Source organism: Anas acuta, chromosome 1 (assembly GCF_963932015.1).
Source record: "Anas acuta chromosome 1, bAnaAcu1.1, whole genome shotgun sequence".
Classification (NCBI taxonomy): domain Eukaryota; kingdom Metazoa; phylum Chordata; class Aves; order Anseriformes; family Anatidae; genus Anas; species Anas acuta.
Window position 1 is genome coordinate 153,531,676 of NC_088979.1, and position 17,601 is coordinate 153,549,276.

The window sequence follows — 17,601 nt, forward strand, 5'->3', positions numbered from 1 at the left end:
GGTGCCGCGTGGTGCAGAGCTGACCCGTTGCCCATGAAGGTGTGGAAGGTGGAGCTGACAGGAAGAGCACGGGAGGTTGGAGATAGCCTGGTTTTTGTGAAGCTGCTGGTCTCCATGACTCTGCAATCCTTTCTTGTGCCTGCGAAGAAGAGACTTTGCTTGAGAACAGGTTGGAGTTGCGCAGCTCCCTGTGTCCATGCCTAGGGGTGCCTTGAATCTGACAGGCGCCCTTCAGAGGCGGCAGCATTCTGCCTCGTGTTTGTGACCTGACCAGATGGGTTTGCAGGTCCCTGGGAGGCCCTGGAGAGCTTCTCGAGCTGCCTTTCGGGAATCTCTCTCTGTGCAACGCTTTGGGCATGGTGCTGCTTGAGGTGGGAACATGCATAATTACCGAGTGCTTGGGTGGCATGGAGCGCCGTGTCCTGAGCCGTGGGGACCTTCCAGCTGCCAGGGAATAAAGGAGAGGTTAGAGAGAGAATGTGTGGTGGGAAGCCTTTGGAACCTTCCAGCCAACTTCCACACGGGGAGGGGCATCAATCTGCGGTGTTTTTCCGAGATCCCTTTGCCGGTAGCAGTTGCGCCGTTGTGGTGGCCTAGGAGAGAACGACAGGTTTGACAGGAGTCTTGTTGGTGCCTTGTCTGGGTGTGACACAGGGATAGGCAAGTGGAAGGGGCCTGTGCTTACCATGAAAGACCCGAGTGCAAGATGCTGGGTGGTTGGCCGCCCCCGTTTTCCACGCCCGCGGAGTCCCTTTTTGTGCCTGTCAAGAGGAGGACATGTTAGAGAAGTGGCAGGAGTTGCGGAGCGCCCTGTGTTGATGCTTGTGGGAAGCTTGCACCAGACAGGGAGGCGCTGAGAAGTGGCAGCGAGTCGGCCTTGTGTCTGTGTCCTCACCATGTGGATTTGCAGCTCCCTGAGAAGACGTTGACAGGTTGTGGATCTTGCTTGTGCGAGGCTCCCTTTGCCCAGGGCTTTGGGCATTGTCCTGTTGCCACTGGTTGCGGAATGGTTGCGTGGTGTGGAGCGCTCTCTGTGCACAGGCAGTGGGACCTTGAAGTTGCTGCGGGAGAGGAAATGGGAGGTTAGAGAGGTGGTCAGTGGTTGAGATCTCCCTTTGTCCACAGCTGGTGGTGTCAGCTGCAAGGGAGCCCCTAAGAGATACCCTTGAATGTGGGTGGGGTGGACTTACCTTTTTCTGTTGCCTTGTTCCAGCCCTGTAGCTGCCGTGGCAAGGCAGGAGAGCGAGCAGGGATGGGGCATGTGGTGCAGCTCCTGTGCTCGGCGCCTTTGGGACTTCCATCTGCAAGGTAGGGCAAGATGGGTTAGAGAGGAGGCGAGAGGTGTGGGGCTGCCTTTGTGCAAGGTTACGGGGAAGTTGTGTGTACCTTGAGTGGCACAAGAGGTTAGAAAGATGTGGTGTGTTTCTGAGCTCCCTTTCTCCATGTCTCTTGGCACGTCGCCATGGTGTTGGAGGGCATGAGAGCTTCGAGTGCAGGTGTGTAGTGCCGAGCTCTGGGTGTCCGCAGCTCTGGGGAAGTTGTAGGTCCTTGTGCAGACCGTGAGAGGTGCCGCGTGGTGCAGAGCTGACCCGTTGCCCATGACGGTGTGGAAGGTGGAGCTGACAGGAAGAGCACGGGAGGTTGGAGATAGCCTGGTTGTAGTGGAGCTCCTGGTCTCCATGACTCTGCAATCCTTTCTTGTGCCTGCGAAGAAGAGACTTTGCTGGAGAACAGGTTGGAGTTGCGCAGCTCCCTGTGTCCATGCCTAGGGGTCCCTTGAATCTGACAGGCGCCCTTCAGAGGCGGCAGCATTCTGCCTCGTGTTTGTGACCTGACCAGATGGGTTTGCAGGTCCCTGGGAGGCCCTGGAGAGCATCTCGAGCTGCCTTTTGGGAATCTCTCTCTGTGCAACGCTTTGGGCATGGTGCTGCTTGAGGTGGGAACATGCATAATTACCGAGTGCTTGGGTGGCATGGAGCGCCGTGTCCTGAGCCGTGGGGACCTTCCAGCTGCCAGGGAATAAAGGAGAGGTTAGAGAGAGAATGTGTGGTGGGAAGCCTTTGGAACCTTCCAGCCAACTTCCACACGAGGAGGGGCATCAATCTGCGGTGTTTTTCCGAGATCCCTTTGCCGGTAGCAGTTGCGCCGTTGTGGTGGCCTAGGAGAGAACGACAGGTTTGACAGGAGTCTTGTTGGTGCCTTGTCTGGGTGTGACACAGGGATAGGCAAGTGGAAGGGGCCTGTGCTTACCATGAAAGACCCGAGTGCAAGATGCTGGGTGGTTGGCCGCCCCTCTTTTCCACGCCCGCGGAGTCCCTTTTTGTGCCTGTCAAGAGGAGAACGTGTTAGAGAAGTGGCAGGAGTTGCGGAGCGCCCTGTGTTGATGCTTGTGGGAAGCTTGCACCAGACAGGGAGGCGCTGAGAAGTGGCAGCGAGTCGGCCTTGTGTCTGTGTCCTCACCATGTGGATTTGCAGCTCCCTGAGAAGACGTTGACAGGTTGTGGATCTTGCTTGTGCGAGGCTCCCTTTGCCCAGGGCTTTGGGCATTGTCCTGTTGCCGCTGGTTGCGGAATGGCTGGGTAGCGTGGAGCGCTCTCTGTGCACAGGCAGTGGGACCTAGAAGTTGCTCCGGGAGAGGAAAAGGGAGGGTAGAGAGGTGGTCAGTGGTTGAGAGCTCCCTTTGTCCACAGCTGGTGGTGTCAGCTGCAAGGGAGCTCCTAAGAGATACCCTTGAAGGTGGATGGGGTGGACTCACCTTTTTCTGTGGCCTTGTTCCAGCCCTGTAGCTGCCGTGGCAAGGCAGGAGAGCGAGCAGGGATGGGGCATGTGGTGCAGCTCCTGTGCTCGGCGCCTTTGGGACTTCCATCTGCAAGGTAGGGCAAGATGGGTTAGAGAGGAGGCGAGAGGTGCAGGGCTGCCTTTGTGCAAGGTTACGGGGAAGTTGTGTGTACCTTGAGTGGCACGAGAGGTTAGAAAGATGTGGTTTGTTTCTGAGCTCCCTTTCTCCATGTCTCTTGGCACGTCGCAATGGTGTTGGAGGGCATGAGAGCTTCGAGCGCAGGTGTGTAGTGCCGAGCTCTGGGTGTCCGCAGCTCTGGGAAAGTTGTAGGTCCTTGTGCAGACCGTGAGAGGTGCCGCGTGGTGCAGAGCTGACCCGTTGCCCATGAAGGTGTGGAAGGTGGAGCTGACAGGAAGAGCACGGGAGGTTGGAGATAGCCTGGTTTTTGTGAAGCTGCTGGTCTCCATGACTCTGCAATCCTTTCTTGTGCCTGCGAAGAAGAGACTTTGCTTGAGAACAGGTTGGAGTTGCGCAGCTCCCTGTGTCCATGCCTAGGGGTGCCTTGAATCTGACAGGCGCCCTTCAGAGGCGGCAGCATTCTGCCTCGTGTTTGTGACCTGACCAGATGGGTTTGCAGGTCCCTGGGAGGCCCTGGAGAGCTTCTCGAGCTGCCTTTCGGGAATCTCTCTCTGTGCAACGCTTTGGGCATGGTGCTGCTTGAGGTGGGAACATGCATAATTACCGAGTGCTTGGGTGGCATGGAGCGCCGTGTCCTGAGCCGTGGGGACCTTCCAGCTGCCAGGGAATAAAGGAGAGGTTAGAGAGAGAATGTGTGGTGGGAAGCCTTTGGAACCTTCCAGCCAACTTCCACACGGGGAGGGGCATCAATCTGCGGTGTTTTTCCGAGATCCCTTTGCCGGTAGCAGTTGCGCCGTTGTGGTGGCCTAGGAGAGAACGACAGGTTTGACAGGAGTCTTGTTGGTGCCTTGTCTGGGTGTGACACAGGGATAGGCAAGTGGAAGGGGCCTGTGCTTACCATGAAAGACCCGAGTGCAAGATGCTGGGTGGTTGGCCGCCCCCGTTTTCCACGCCCGCGGAGTCCCTTTTTGTGCCTGTCAAGAGGAGGACATGTTAGAGAAGTGGCAGGAGTTGCGGAGCGCCCTGTGTTGATGCTTGTGGGAAGCTTGCACCAGACAGGGAGGCGCTGAGAAGTGGCAGCGAGTCGGCCTTGTGTCTGTGTCCTCACCATGTGGATTTGCAGCTCCCTGAGAAGACGTTGACAGGTTGTGGATCTTGCTTGTGCGAGGCTCCCTTTGCCCAGGGCTTTGGGCATTGTCCTGTTGCCACTGGTTGCGGAATGGTTGCGTGGTGTGGAGCGCTCTCTGTGCACAGGCAGTGGGACCTTGAAGTTGCTGCGGGAGAGGAAATGGGAGGTTAGAGAGGTGGTCAGTGGTTGAGATCTCCCTTTGTCCACAGCTGGTGGTGTCAGCTGCAAGGGAGCCCCTAAGAGATACCCTTGAATGTGGGTGGGGTGGACTTACCTTTTTCTGTGGCCTTGTTCCAGCCCTGTAGCTGCCGTGGCAAGGCAGGAGAGCGAGCAGGGATGGGGCATGTGGTGCAGCTCCTGTGCTCGGCGCCTTTGGGACTTCCATCTGCAAGGTAGGGCAAGATGGGTTAGAGAGGAGGCGAGAGGTGTGGGGCTGCCTTTGTGCAAGGTTACGGGGAAGTTGTGTGTACCTTGAGTGGCACAAGAGGTTAGAAAGATGTGGTGTGTTTCTGAGCTCCCTTTCTCCATGTCTCTTGGCACGTCGCCATGGTGTTGGAGGGCATGAGAGCTTCGAGTGCAGGTGTGTAGTGCCGAGCTCTGGGTGTCCGCAGCTCTGGGGAAGTTGTAGGTCCTTGTGCAGACCGTGAGAGGTGCCGCGTGGTGCAGAGCTGACCCGTTGCCCATGACGGTGTGGAAGGTGGAGCTGACAGGAAGAGCACGGGAGGTTGGAGATAGCCTGGTTGTAGTGGAGCTCCTGGTCTCCATGACTCTGCAATCCTTTCTTGTGCCTGCGAAGAAGAGACTTTGCTGGAGAACAGGTTGGAGTTGCGCAGCTCCCTGTGTCCATGCCTAGGGGTCCCTTGAATCTGACAGGCGCCCTTCAGAGGCGGCAGCATTCTGCCTCGTGTTTGTGACCTGACCAGATGGGTTTGCAGGTCCCTGGGAGGCCCTGGAGAGCATCTCGAGCTGCCTTTTGGGAATCTCTCTCTGTGCAACGCTTTGGGCATGGTGCTGCTTGAGGTGGGAACATGCATAATTACCGAGTGCTTGGGTGGCATGGAGCGCCGTGTCCTGAGCCGTGGGGACCTTCCAGCTGCCAGGGAATAAAGGAGAGGTTAGAGAGAGAATGTGTGGTGGGAAGCCTTTGGAACCTTCCAGCCAACTTCCACACGAGGAGGGGCATCAATCTGCGGTGTTTTTCCGAGATCCCTTTGCCGGTAGCAGTTGCGCCGTTGTGGTGGCCTAGGAGAGAACGACAGGTTTGACAGGAGTCTTGTTGGTGCCTTGTCTGGGTGTGACACAGGGATAGGCAAGTGGAAGGGGCCTGTGCTTACCATGAAAGACCCGAGTGCAAGATGCTGGGTGGTTGGCCGCCCCTCTTTTCCACGCCCGCGGAGTCCCTTTTTGTGCCTGTCAAGAGGAGAACGTGTTAGAGAAGTGGCAGGAGTTGCGGAGCGCCCTGTGTTGATGCTTGTGGGAAGCTTGCACCAGACAGGGAGGCGCTGAGAAGTGGCAGCGAGTCGGCCTTGTGTCTGTGTCCTCACCATGTGGATTTGCAGCTCCCTGAGAAGACGTTGACAGGTTGTGGATCTTGCTTGTGCGAGGCTCCCTTTGCCCAGGGCTTTGGGCATTGTCCTGTTGCCGCTGGTTGCGGAATGGCTGGGTAGCGTGGAGCGCTCTCTGTGCACAGGCAGTGGGACCTAGAAGTTGCTCCGGGAGAGGAAAAGGGAGGGTAGAGAGGTGGTCAGTGGTTGAGAGCTCCCTTTGTCCACAGCTGGTGGTGTCAGCTGCAAGGGAGCTCCTAAGAGATACCCTTGAAGGTGGATGGGGTGGACTCACCTTTTTCTGTGGCCTTGTTCCAGCCCTGTAGCTGCCGTGGCAAGGCAGGAGAGCGAGCAGGGATGGGGCATGTGGTGCAGCTCCTGTGCTCGGCGCCTTTGGGACTTCCATCTGCAAGGTAGGGCAAGATGGGTTAGAGAGGAGGCGAGAGGTGTGGGGCTGCCTTTGTGCAAGGTTACGGGGAAGTTGTGTGTACCTTGAGTGGCACGAGAGGTTAGAAAGATGTGGTGTGTTTCTGAGCTCCCTTTCTCCATGTCTCTTGGCACGTCGCCATGGTGTTGGAGGGCATGAGAGCTTCGAGTGCAGGTGTGTAGTGCCGAGCTCTGGGTGTCCGCAGCTCTGGGGAAGTTGTAGGTCCTTGTGCAGACCGTGAGAGGTGCCGCGTGGTGCAGAGCTGACCCGTTGCCCATGACGGTGTGGAAGGTGGAGCTGACAGGAAGAGCACGGGAGGTTGGAGATAGCCTGGTTGTTGTGGAGCTGCTGGTCTCCATGACTCTGCAATCCTTTCTTGTTCCTGCGAAGAAGAGACTTTGCTTGAGAACAGGTTGGAGTTGCGCAGCTCCCTGTGTCCATGCCTAGGGGTGCCTTGAATCTGACAGGCGCCCTTCAGAGGCGGCAGCATTCTGCCTCGTGTTTGTGACCTGACCAGATGGGTTTGCAGGTCCCTGGGAGGCCCTGGAGAGCATCTCGAGCTGCCTTTTGGGAATCTCTCTCTGTGCAACGCTTTGGGCATGGTGCTGCTTGAGGTGGAAACATGCATAATTACCGAGTGCTTGGGTGGCATGGAGCGCCATGTCCTGAGCCGTGGGGACCTTCCAGCTGCCAGGGAATAAAGGAGAGGTTAGAGAGAGAATGTGTGGTGGGAAGCCTTTGGAACCTTCCAGCCAACTTCCACACGGGGAGGGGCTTCAATCTGCGGTGTTTTTCCGAGATCCCTTTGCCGGTAGCAGTTGCACCGTTGTGGTGGCCTAGGAGAGAACGACAGGTTTGACAGGAGTCTTGTTGGTGCCTTGTCTGGGTGTGACACAGGGATAGGCAAGTGGAAGGGGCCTGTGCTTACCATGAAAGACCCGAGTCAAGATGCTGGGTGGTTGGCCGCCCCCATTTTCCACGCCCGCGGAGTACCTTTTTGTGCCTGTCAAGAGGAGGACATGTTAGAGAAGTGGCAGGAGTTGCGGAGCACCCTGTGTTGATGCTTTTGGGAAGCTTGCACCAGACAGGGAGGCGCTGAGAAGTGGCAGCGAGTCGGCCTTGTGTCTGTGTCCTCACCATGTGGATTTGCAGCTCCCTGAGAAGACGTTGACAGGTTGTGGATCTTGCTTGTGCGAGGCTCCCTTTGCCCAGGGCTTTGGGCATTGTCCTGTTGCCACTGGTTGCGGAATGGTTGCGTGGTTTGGAGCGCTCTCTGTGCACAGGCAGTTGGACCTTGAAGTTCCTGCGGGAGAGGAAATGGGAGGTTAGAGAGGTGGTCAGTGGTTGAGATCTCCCTTTGTCCACAGCTGGTGGTGTCAGCTGCAAGGGAGCCCCTAAGAGATACCCTTGAAGGTGGGTGGGGTGGACTTACCTTTTTCTGTGGCCTTGTTCCAGCCCTGTAGCTGCCGTGGCAAGGCAGGAGAGCGAGCAGGGATGGGGCTTGTGGTGCAGCTCCTGTGCTCGGCGCCTTTGGGACTTCCATCTGCAAGGTAGGGCAAGATGGGTTAGAGAGGAGGCGAGAGGTGCGGGGCTGCCTTTGTGCAAGGTTACGGGGAAGTTGTGTGTACCTTGAGTGGCACAAGAGGTTAGAAAGATGTGGTGTGTTTCTGAGCTCCCTTTCTCCATGTCTCTTGGCACGTCGCCATGGTGTTGGAGGGCATGAGAGCTTCGAGCGCAGGTGTGTAGTTCCGAGTTCTGGGTGTCCGCAGCTCTGGGGAAGTTGTAGGTCCTTGTGCAGACCGTGAGAGGTGCCGCGTGGTGCAGAGCTGACCCGTTGCCCATGACGGTGTGGAAGGTGGAGCTGACAGGAAGAGCACGGGAGGTTGGAGATAGCCTGGTTGTTGTGGAGCTGCTGGTCTCCATGACTCTGCAATCCTTTCTTGTGCCTGCGAAGAAGAGACTTTGCTTGAGAACAGGTTGGAGTTGCGCAGGTCCCTGTGTCCGTGCCTAGGGGTGCCTTGAATCTGACAGGCGCCCTTCAGAGGCGGCAGCATTCTGCCTCGTGTTTGTGACCTGACCAGATGGGTTTGCAGGTCCCTGGGAGGCCCTGGAGAGCTTCTCGAGCTGCCTTTTGGCAATCTCTCTCTGTGCAACGCTTTGGGCATGGTGCTGCTTGAGGTGGAAACATGCATAATTACCGAGTGCTTGGGTGGCATGGAGCGCCGTGTCCTGAGCCATGGGGACCTTCCAGCTGCCAGGGAATAAAGGAGAGGTTAGAGAGAGAATGTGTGGTGGGAAGCCTTTGGAACCTTCCAGCCAACTTCCACACGGGGAGGGGCTTCAATCTGCGGTGTTTTTCCGAGATCCCTTTGCCGGTAGCAGTTGCGCCGTTGTGGTGGCCTAGGAGAGAACGACAGGTTTGATAGGAGTCTTGTTGGTGCCTTGTCTGGGTGTGACACAGGGATAGGCAAGTGGAAGGGGCCTGTGCTTACCATGAAAGACCCGAGTGCAAGATGCTGGGTGGTTGGCCGCCCCCGTTTTCCACGCCCGCGGAGTCCCTTTTTGTGCCTGTCAAGAGGAGGACGTGTTAGAGAAGTGGCAGGAGTTGTGGAGCACCCTGTGTTGATGCTTGTGGGAAGCTTGCACCAGACAGGGAGGCGCTGAGAAGTGGCAGCGAGTCGGCCTTGTGTCTGTGTCCTCACCATGTGGATTTGCAGCTCCCTGAGAAGACGTTGACAGGTTGTGGATCTTGCTTGTGCGAGGCTCCCTTTGCCCAGGGCTTTGGGCATTGTCCTGTTGCCACTGGTTGCGGAATGTTTGCGTGGTGTGGAGCGCTCTCTGTGCACAGGCAGTGGGACCTTGAAGTTACTGCGGGAGAGGAAATGGGAGGGTAGAGAGGTGGTCAGTGGTTGAGATCTCCCTTTGTCCACAGCTGGTGGTGTCAGCTGCAAGGGAGCCCCTAAGAGATACCCTTGAAGGTGGGTGGGGTGGACTTACCTTTTTCTGTGGCCTTGTTCCAGCCCTGTAGCTGCCGTGGCAAGGCAGGAGAGCGAGCAGGGATGGGGCATGTGGTGCAGCTCCTGTGCTCGGCGCCTTTGGGACTTCCATCTGCAAGGTAGGGCAAGATGGGTTAGAGAGGAGGCGAGAGGTGTGGGGCTGCCTTTGTGCAAGGTTACGGGGAAGTTGTGTGTACCTTGAGTGGCACGAGAGGTTAGAAAGATGTGGTGTGTTTCTGAGCTCCCTTTCTCCATGTCTCTTGGCACGTCGCCATGGTGTTGGAGGGCATGAGAGCTTCGAGCGCAGGTGTGTAGTGCCGAGCTCTGGGTGTCCGCAGCTCTGGGGAAGTTGTAGGTCCCTGTGCAGACCGTGAGAGGTGCCGCGTGGTGCAGAGCTGACCCGTTGCCCATGACGGTGTGGAAGGTGGAGCTGACAGGAAGAGCACGGGAGGTTGGAGATAGCCTGGTTGTTGTGGAGCTCCTGGTCTCCATGACTCTGCAATCCTTTCTTGTGCCTGCGAAGAAGAGACTTTGCTTGAGAACAGGTTGGAGTTGCGCAGCTCCCTGTGTCCATGCCTAGGGGTCCCTTGAATCTGACAGGCGCCCTTCAGAGGCGGCAGCATTCTGCCTCGTGTTTGTGACCTGACCAGATGGGTTTGCAGGTCCCTGGGAGGCCCTGGAGAGCATCTCGAGCTGCCTTTTGGGAATCTCTCTCTGTGCAACGCTTTGGGCATGGTGCTGCTTGAGGTGGGAACATGCATAATTACCGAGTGCTTGGGTGGCATGGAGCGCCGTGTCCTGAGCCGTGGGGACCTTCCAGCTGCCAGGGAATAAAGGAGAGGTTAGAGAGAGAATGTGTGGTGGGAAGCCTTTGGAACCTTCCAGCCAACTTCCACACGGGGAGGGGCTTCAATCTGCGGTGTTTTTCCGAGATCCCTTTGCCGGTAGCAGTTGCGCCGTTGTGGTGGCCTAGGAGAGAACGACAGGTTTGACAGGAGTCTTGTTGGTGCCTTGTCTGGGTGTGACACAGGGATAGGCAAGTGGAAGGGGCCTGTGCTTACCATGAAAGACCCGAGTGCAAGATGCTGGGTGGTTGGCCGCCCCCGTTTTCCACGCCCGCGGAGTCCCTTTTTGTGCCTGTCAAGAGGAGGACATGTTAGAGAAGTGGCAGGAGTTGCGGAGCACCCTGTGTTGATGCTTTTGGGAAGCTTGCACCAGACAGGGAGGCGCTGAGAAGTGGCAGCGAGTCGGCCTTGTGTCTGTGTCCTCACCATGTGGATTTGCAGCTCCCTGAGAAGACGTTGACAGGTTGTGGATCTTGCTTGTGCGAGGCTCCCTTTGCCCAGGGCTTTGGGCATTGTCCTGTTGCCGCTAGTTGGGGAATGGCTGCTTGGCGTGGAGCGCTCTCTGTGCACAGGCAGTGGGACCTTGAAGTTGCTGCGGGAGAGGAAATGGGAGGTTAGAGAGGTGGTCAGTGGTTGAGAGCTCCCTTTCTCCACAGCTGCTGGTCAATGTAAGCTGCTGATCTGCCTGTTTGGTATGTTGCGGCCCCTTTCATACTGTCTTGGCCTGGGGATGTCATACAGAGATTCAGCCAATGAGAGGGAGCCGCCCACTGTGACGTCACTTTTTTCAGGAGGAAATGGCGGAAGTAAGGACAAGGTGGGAGTGAAGGTCGTGGGAATAGGAAGGAATGTAGCAAGGCCTGAATGCAGGAGGGCAGGGAGAGGGGAGAGAGGGGAGAGAGGGAAGAAAGGAGGGTGACTCGGGAGGTTTGGGAAGTAAAGGAGGAGGGAGGGAGAGGAAGGACAGTAGAGAATCTAAGTCATACTCCTGCTCTAAGGAACTTGCTGAGGCAGGGGGGATGGATCTGATGATCTCTTGAGGTCCCTTCCAACCGCTACAGTTCTGTGCTTCTGTTATTGTAGCATAGACAAAACATCAATTTATAGATATTTTTTTTTTTCAGGATTTTTATCCTGTCATCTCACTTTCTTTTGCCTCGAAATTGCTTTCAGTGTGTGCCACATGCTGAAGAATCAAAACCAACAGAAGCAACAGAATCACAGAATGATTGAGGGAGGAAAGGACCTCTGAAGGTCATCTGGTCCAACTCTCTTCTCAGGTGGGGACACCTAGAGCAGATTGCCCAGGAACATTTCCTGAGTGCTTTTGAATATGTCCGGAGAGGGAGACATCCCAGTTATATCATACATTTTGTATCAGGAATGGAATTAATACTGATTCACAAAATTTATGAAGGAGAGAGACAATTCTCTTTTCATAGGTTTTCTCTGCTGATTTAATTTTAATTTGAAGATTAATGTTGCTTAAAATATTTTGATTTTATTATTGAATGATGAGAGTTAACTTCAAAGATATACGGATCTCTCAGTTTGTCCAAATGATCCTTTAATACCTTTATTTATTCCTCCTACACACCTCGGAATGCAATTTCTAGGTATATTGTCATTCTCATCATGGAGTATTTCATCAGATTTCCAGCTGCAGGCATACCACAGGTATTTACATAGACTTGCTTTAAGTTACTTTAGCATTTGCAAATATACGCAACAATTTTGTATTGCATAACAAATGCATCATGGCGTCTGTTTTTCTTACAATTTCTCTGTGCAGTCCCAGTTATGTAGCTGACAGAGTTACCTATAAAACTCCATGTTATTAGGAGGTGACATGTATTACTTTCTTGCTGATCTGTGACACCAACCAGAAAGGGCTGTATAGAGTGATTTATCCATTCCACTTTGCTGAGCTCGGCTAATAAGATACTCAGGCCCCCTTACTGCTGCCAGTTATTTCTATTTGTTAAATTTCTGGATATGTTGTTATCTCCCCAAAAGAAATGCAAGTGCAGATCAGATTTAGAAATACAAGATCTAAAATTCTCTCTCTTTTCTTCCTTCACAAAATTCCATGTTTCAATAAGTAGTCTTTTTTTTTTTTTTTTTCATAATACATAGATATGGATTAGACTGTTAGCCTCTAGTAATATCCAAACTCAAAAAGTCTTCATTGTCTTCTTAAATCTTAGGAAAATACTCTCTTTTAAGAATGTAAAACCTCATAGCTATCATTAACTTTTCATGGACTCATTTGTCCACTCTACCATTGTTAAATCCTGTCGTGTTAACTAATGGGGTATTTATTGTTATGATATACACTAGATGAGGACTGTTTTAGGTATGAAACCTGTCTACTACTATTCCCACGCTGTTTCTGAGGCAACTAGAGCATATGAACTGGACTTCTTTTGGTGAAATTATACTGGAAGATGTGTTCCAGGTGTATGCTATTTTGGTAGCTATCTTCAGTCGTTAGAACAGCACCGCTCTCACAAAGTAAAATCCCTAAAATATTAACAGACCTCACTTTGATTTATTTAAGTGTACAGGCCTCTTTCTATTGAGCCACTTCTTGTTAGTTGTGGAATAATCTAATCCTTTTATCCTTTGGATGAGAGGGAAGGAGGGAGGAAAGGAGGGAGGGAGGATGTAGACTGCTCATAGCAATTATAGATGAGCTGTTTATCTCCATGCTAATTATGATAGTTTTGGGAACCATCATTCATATAAAATCCGTTTTCTTTTTTTCTCTTTTTTCTCTTTTTTTTCTCTTTTTTCTCTTTTTTTTTCCTCTTTTTTATGACACAGCAATAAAATGTTCTTATCTGTTTTCCATTTCTAAGTTTGGGCTCATCCTTTCCAACATCATAAATATGTGGGAATTAATCAAATGAGTTTGTAATATGCTTTGAAGCACAGACTTCTGTTCTGGGCTCTGGTCTTGAAGTATGTGGCATGGTAAATTTTTTATTCCTTTGGAATTTGTAGCATTCAAAAGTGACTTTGAGCTGTTTGTACAGCTTTTGATCCTGGGATCACTCTGCAGTGATCCATCTTCTTTGCATGACTTATAACCTGCCTGATCCCAGGGTTGTTGGGATACAGACCACTTACCCATGACGTTGATCTGAAAAGGAATGAGCCAGAATCATGTGCAGTCACACTATGTTGGAGTTATGTTTCTTTACCTGTCTCAGTGGATTTGGGGGTAACTAGCTACATGGTGAAGCAGCAGTGAAAAATTGCCTAATAAGGAGCATCAGTAGTCTTTGGTCGTTATTAAAAGCAAAGACTTTTGATAACAACAAAATTCTGGTTGCTAACAAGAGCATATAACTACCTAACACATATTCCAGATACTTATAAGTAATGGATATATTTACAAGGGCTGCTTTTTGAATTATGATATGAAATTATAGTAGTGGAGGATATTGATACTGCTAGTAATATTGCATAATTAGAGCAGAAAAAATAGGTATGTTAATCAGATATAGATTACCACTGATATAGGTTGGCAAAAAAAGGCTTAATTGTCATTTCCAGAGGCGCATCTATTCTTCATTCATTAAAAAAAATGTGCAGAAAGAGAACTGCATGTTGCATTTGAATCTTAAGAAGCTGAAATATCTGGAAGACAAATTTAAAAGCTGTGGATATATAAAAAAGTACATATCGGAATGAATTAAGGTCTAAAACATGAAGCATAACATCCACTAGTTCTAACACTTCTCTTTTCTTACCCTGTACTTTCTTCAGGGAATACATCCAAATCAAGGAAGAATTTGATCCTCTGAATTGCAGTAAGTATTATCCTATTCCTCCTAGAAGCCAAACTGAATTTTATAGTAAGGATATTTAACACAGATTTGTAAGTACATCTGTAGGAATTTTCTTCTGAGACTTCTTAAAATTGGTAGTGTATTTCATTCTCAAATTACAAACATCATTTTTGGTTAATTAAGGTTAAATTACATCAATTATAAAACATTATGGATGCAAAATGAAACTCCAAGTGCATTAATCATTAAAATTATAAAAATTCAAATAAAAAGCTTTATTATTAATGCTAACTTTTCCTAAACATTGGTAAAAATATGGTGTCAATTCTCATATTAGTATTGAGAACTAAAAATTGTGGTAATTTCTCGAACAACTATGAAACCACCATCTATCCATCTAAATGCTTGTAAAACTGACTCAAAACTGACAGAAGCAAAGTGTCTTCTATACACAAAACAAAATTCTGTTAATATGCCTCACATGGAAAACATTTAATATTTTTCTGACTTGAAAAATTGTTTGGGATTTTGACAGGTACTATTTATTTTCATTCTCCTTTATAACAGTTCTTAGAGTAGCTAGAGTTTCAAGAAATACTGGAAACGGAGATACTGAAAAACAAGTCAGTTAAGAATCTCAGATTTAGATATTCCAAGCAAAGTGGTCTGTACTCACAAATTCTTGCCTTTGTGAATTTCTTCTTAGCCAAACACTAGAACTAACAGAGGTGAAGGATTATCCTGTTATTGGTCTTCTAAGCCAAACAAATTAAGATGTTCTTCAAAAGCTGAATTCACCAGCTTCAAATTATACGCTGAAAACCGTCATTACTTAGAAGATACATCAGCTGCTGGCCCTGGCAAGATTAAATAAATAATAGATTTTCAAGGCTGAACTCTTTAAATTATAATTGCTTCTGGAAAGGACAATTCCTGGCATCTTGTGAGTGATAAAGAGAATTAAGGATCCACGTAAGGTTTTTGTCAAGGAAATTAAAGTATTTTATTATGTGTTGAAAAGTTTGAATTACACATTACAACGTATGTGAGGGACTTTCTTTTGCTGAAGAGTTGAATGCCAGTTTAATACAGAACAAAACGTAACTCTTACCATTCACTATCACAATTTAGAATGGTTACAGGATATCTGGATTGAGAATTTCTTGTCAACTGTTAGAGTGCTAAAGCAAAACTTCATTGTGAGACACTGGAAGCAGAGTACCATATCCATGGCATCATGAAATGCAACTTTAAATGCTTTCAGTTGTGTTATTTATTTTTTCATATTTTCATAGCTTTGAATAGCGTACTAAGAGTAAAGAATTTCATAGCAAATATGTCTGAGTGAGAAATTCATATCTTCCACATATCAGCAATTTGGTAGGAAATGCCAATACTTCTTCATGTCCTATTTAATAAGGGATAATAATTTAATAAGGAATTGGGTCTCCTGCTCCTAACTTGTGAAGATTCAGAATGGTAACTACTAGAAATTTTGAAATAAGGAAATGTGAGGAAGCTTTGAGCTGTGGACCCCAGACAGCTAAGGGAAATGCTGAAGCTTGTTAAGGTTCCAATTCTTCTGAAGAACTGGTGAGACATACCACTCATTAGAAAGAAAAAAAAAATGAAGTGATGAGTCTAGTGAGAGAAAAAAAAAAAGAAAAAAGAAAAAAAAAAAGAGCAATTGAACCTCACGAGAGAAGTCTATCATAAAAGATGAAGGAATCTATTTCTCTATACAAACACAAGATGAAAAGAAAGAAAAAAAATAAGGGATCTGTGGGACTATTTTCAATAAATTTCTCAAGATCAAGTTTTCCTTGTCTGTTGGAGGTTTATCTTAAATTTTGGACTACAGGAGAATTTAAATTCTGATAGTTATTCCTATGTTTGGTTTTATGCACGACTGTAGTTGAAACATTTGTAATAATTTTGAGTAAACTGTATTATGGTTTGAAGAGAAAAAATAATGTCGATAATTACAGAATCTGAATTATCTGAGATATCTTAAGTGTTGAAATTAGCTTGCAATATGTAAAGACAAATATGATATGAAAGTGCTATCTGTAATTCATGAAACTGACTAAATAAGGGTATTTCTTCAGGTTTGTAACACCAGAAGGGAGTTCCAGGAAAATTTGATAGCTTATTGTAAATGAAAGTTTACTGCTAGCTTACACTTCATTGCATGCTTTCCAGGAACACATGTGGCATTCCAGAAGCATATGTAGAAGGTGTGAGGTGTTTTGGAAACTATGGATTTACACAAAATTCAGTACATTGTCTGATATTTGAAAAGTACATTTTCAAATTAAATTCAGTATTTAGTGAAACAGACAACAGTTGAAAAGGCCGGAAATTTATGAGCTCTGCTCTTTTTGTGACCTGATTCTTCTGTGTTTTACTTCAGGAAAACTATTAGCTAATAAGTGTCCTTTGATTTCTCTTTCTAATTTCTAATTTCTTTTCTTTTTCTGTGAGCAGAGCTCCGCAGCTGCCCCATGTCAGATCAGAGCCAGTTCCAGCCAGCTCCTAAAGGGACCCACTGCCAGTGAGGAACATTGGTTGGGCCTTTGGGAGAGCACATTTAAGAAGGTAAACTGATGCGCAACAGCAGCTGGGAGAGAGGAGTGAGAAGCAGCCCTGCAGACATCAAGGTCAGCGCAGAAGGAGGGTAGAAGGTGCTCCAGGCACGGAGCAGAAGTTCTCCTGCAGCCCAGGGAGAGGAGCCCATGCAGGAGCAGGGGATCTGGGGGGAACTACTGCCCTTGTTGGAGCAGTTTGGTCCTGACAGATGGACCCTACGGTATGGATTTATGTTGGAGCAGTTCTTAAAGAGCCTGTGTGAAGCCCAAATAGGATCAGTTTGTGAAGGACACCATACTGTGGGAGGGACCCCACGTGGAGCAAGGGCAGAGAGGGACTGTGAAGGAGCAGCAGAGATGAAGCCGTTGGATGAGGGGGGAAGGTGCTTATACTTTGCTTTTACTTTCTCACTGTTCTAGTCTGCTAGTGATAGGCAATAAATTATATTAAGCTCCTTATGCTGAGTCTGCTTGGCCTGTAACAATAATTGGTGAGTGATCTCCCTGTCCTTATCTCAGCCATTGAGCCCTTTCCATTGTATTTTTTCCCAATTTTCCATTGATGAGGGGGAGTCAGAGGGCAGTCATAGAGTTCAGCTGCCCATCAAGGTAAAACCACCACATTACTTGCTTTTTGTCATTTTTCTGACAAATGACAAAAAATGAAAGAAAATGGTGAAGGAGAATGGCTGGATATTTTAATAAATTGAAAAATTAGAATAAACAGCATTTCCCATCATAAAAAGTATATTACATCACAACTATTCTGATTTTAAAGTTGGGTGATATAACTGCAAGATTATTTCTTCACTGGATGGTTTCTCCATCCTATAGAAAGTCTAGTGTTAGAGGCTGAAACCATCTATTTTGACACAAAGACCCAACAAGAATTAGAGGAACAACGATAGGCAGATTACTCTGGAATGTTAAGGAGACAATTTCAGGGCAGGGAAAGTGGGGGCAGGGAGAGGGATCAAAATGCCTCTGACAGGACAAGAGGCAATGGGCACAAATTGTCACGCAGGATGATTGTGATATATGTTCATCTGCTTTGTGTCAATAGAGAGCAGTTCTGTCTGTCTCTGGGTCCTGCACTGGCAATTTAATTCTTCCACAGATGTGGTTTCTTCCCTTTCCTCCCAGTGTCCCAGTCTCCCCCTCATTATAGTCAATTTATCAAATCTTCAGAAATATTCCTCAAATCTATGAACCTATTTTGTTATTCTGAACTCTTATTCCTAACAGTTACAGCCTTTTTGCCACCTTTGTGGTTGATTTAGCACTGCTAAAGATGTGACTGCAGTATCCCTGTGAATGGCCTGTGAGGAATGTTTTAACAACTCGTGAAGTATCAATAG

At 49.1% G+C, this 17,601-nt stretch overlaps 1 long non-coding RNA gene across 1 annotated transcript; it reads left to right on the forward strand.

Moving 5' to 3' along the window:
- The first annotated feature begins 11,429 nt into the window (after positions 1 to 11,429).
- Positions 11,430 to 16,405, forward strand: LOC137850264 (uncharacterized). Its single transcript, XR_011092413.1, has 3 exons — positions 11,430 to 11,535; positions 13,633 to 13,676; positions 16,143 to 16,405. It is a non-coding gene; the product is annotated as an uncharacterized lncRNA (long non-coding RNA).
- The last annotated feature ends 1,196 nt before the right edge of the window (positions 16,406 to 17,601 follow it).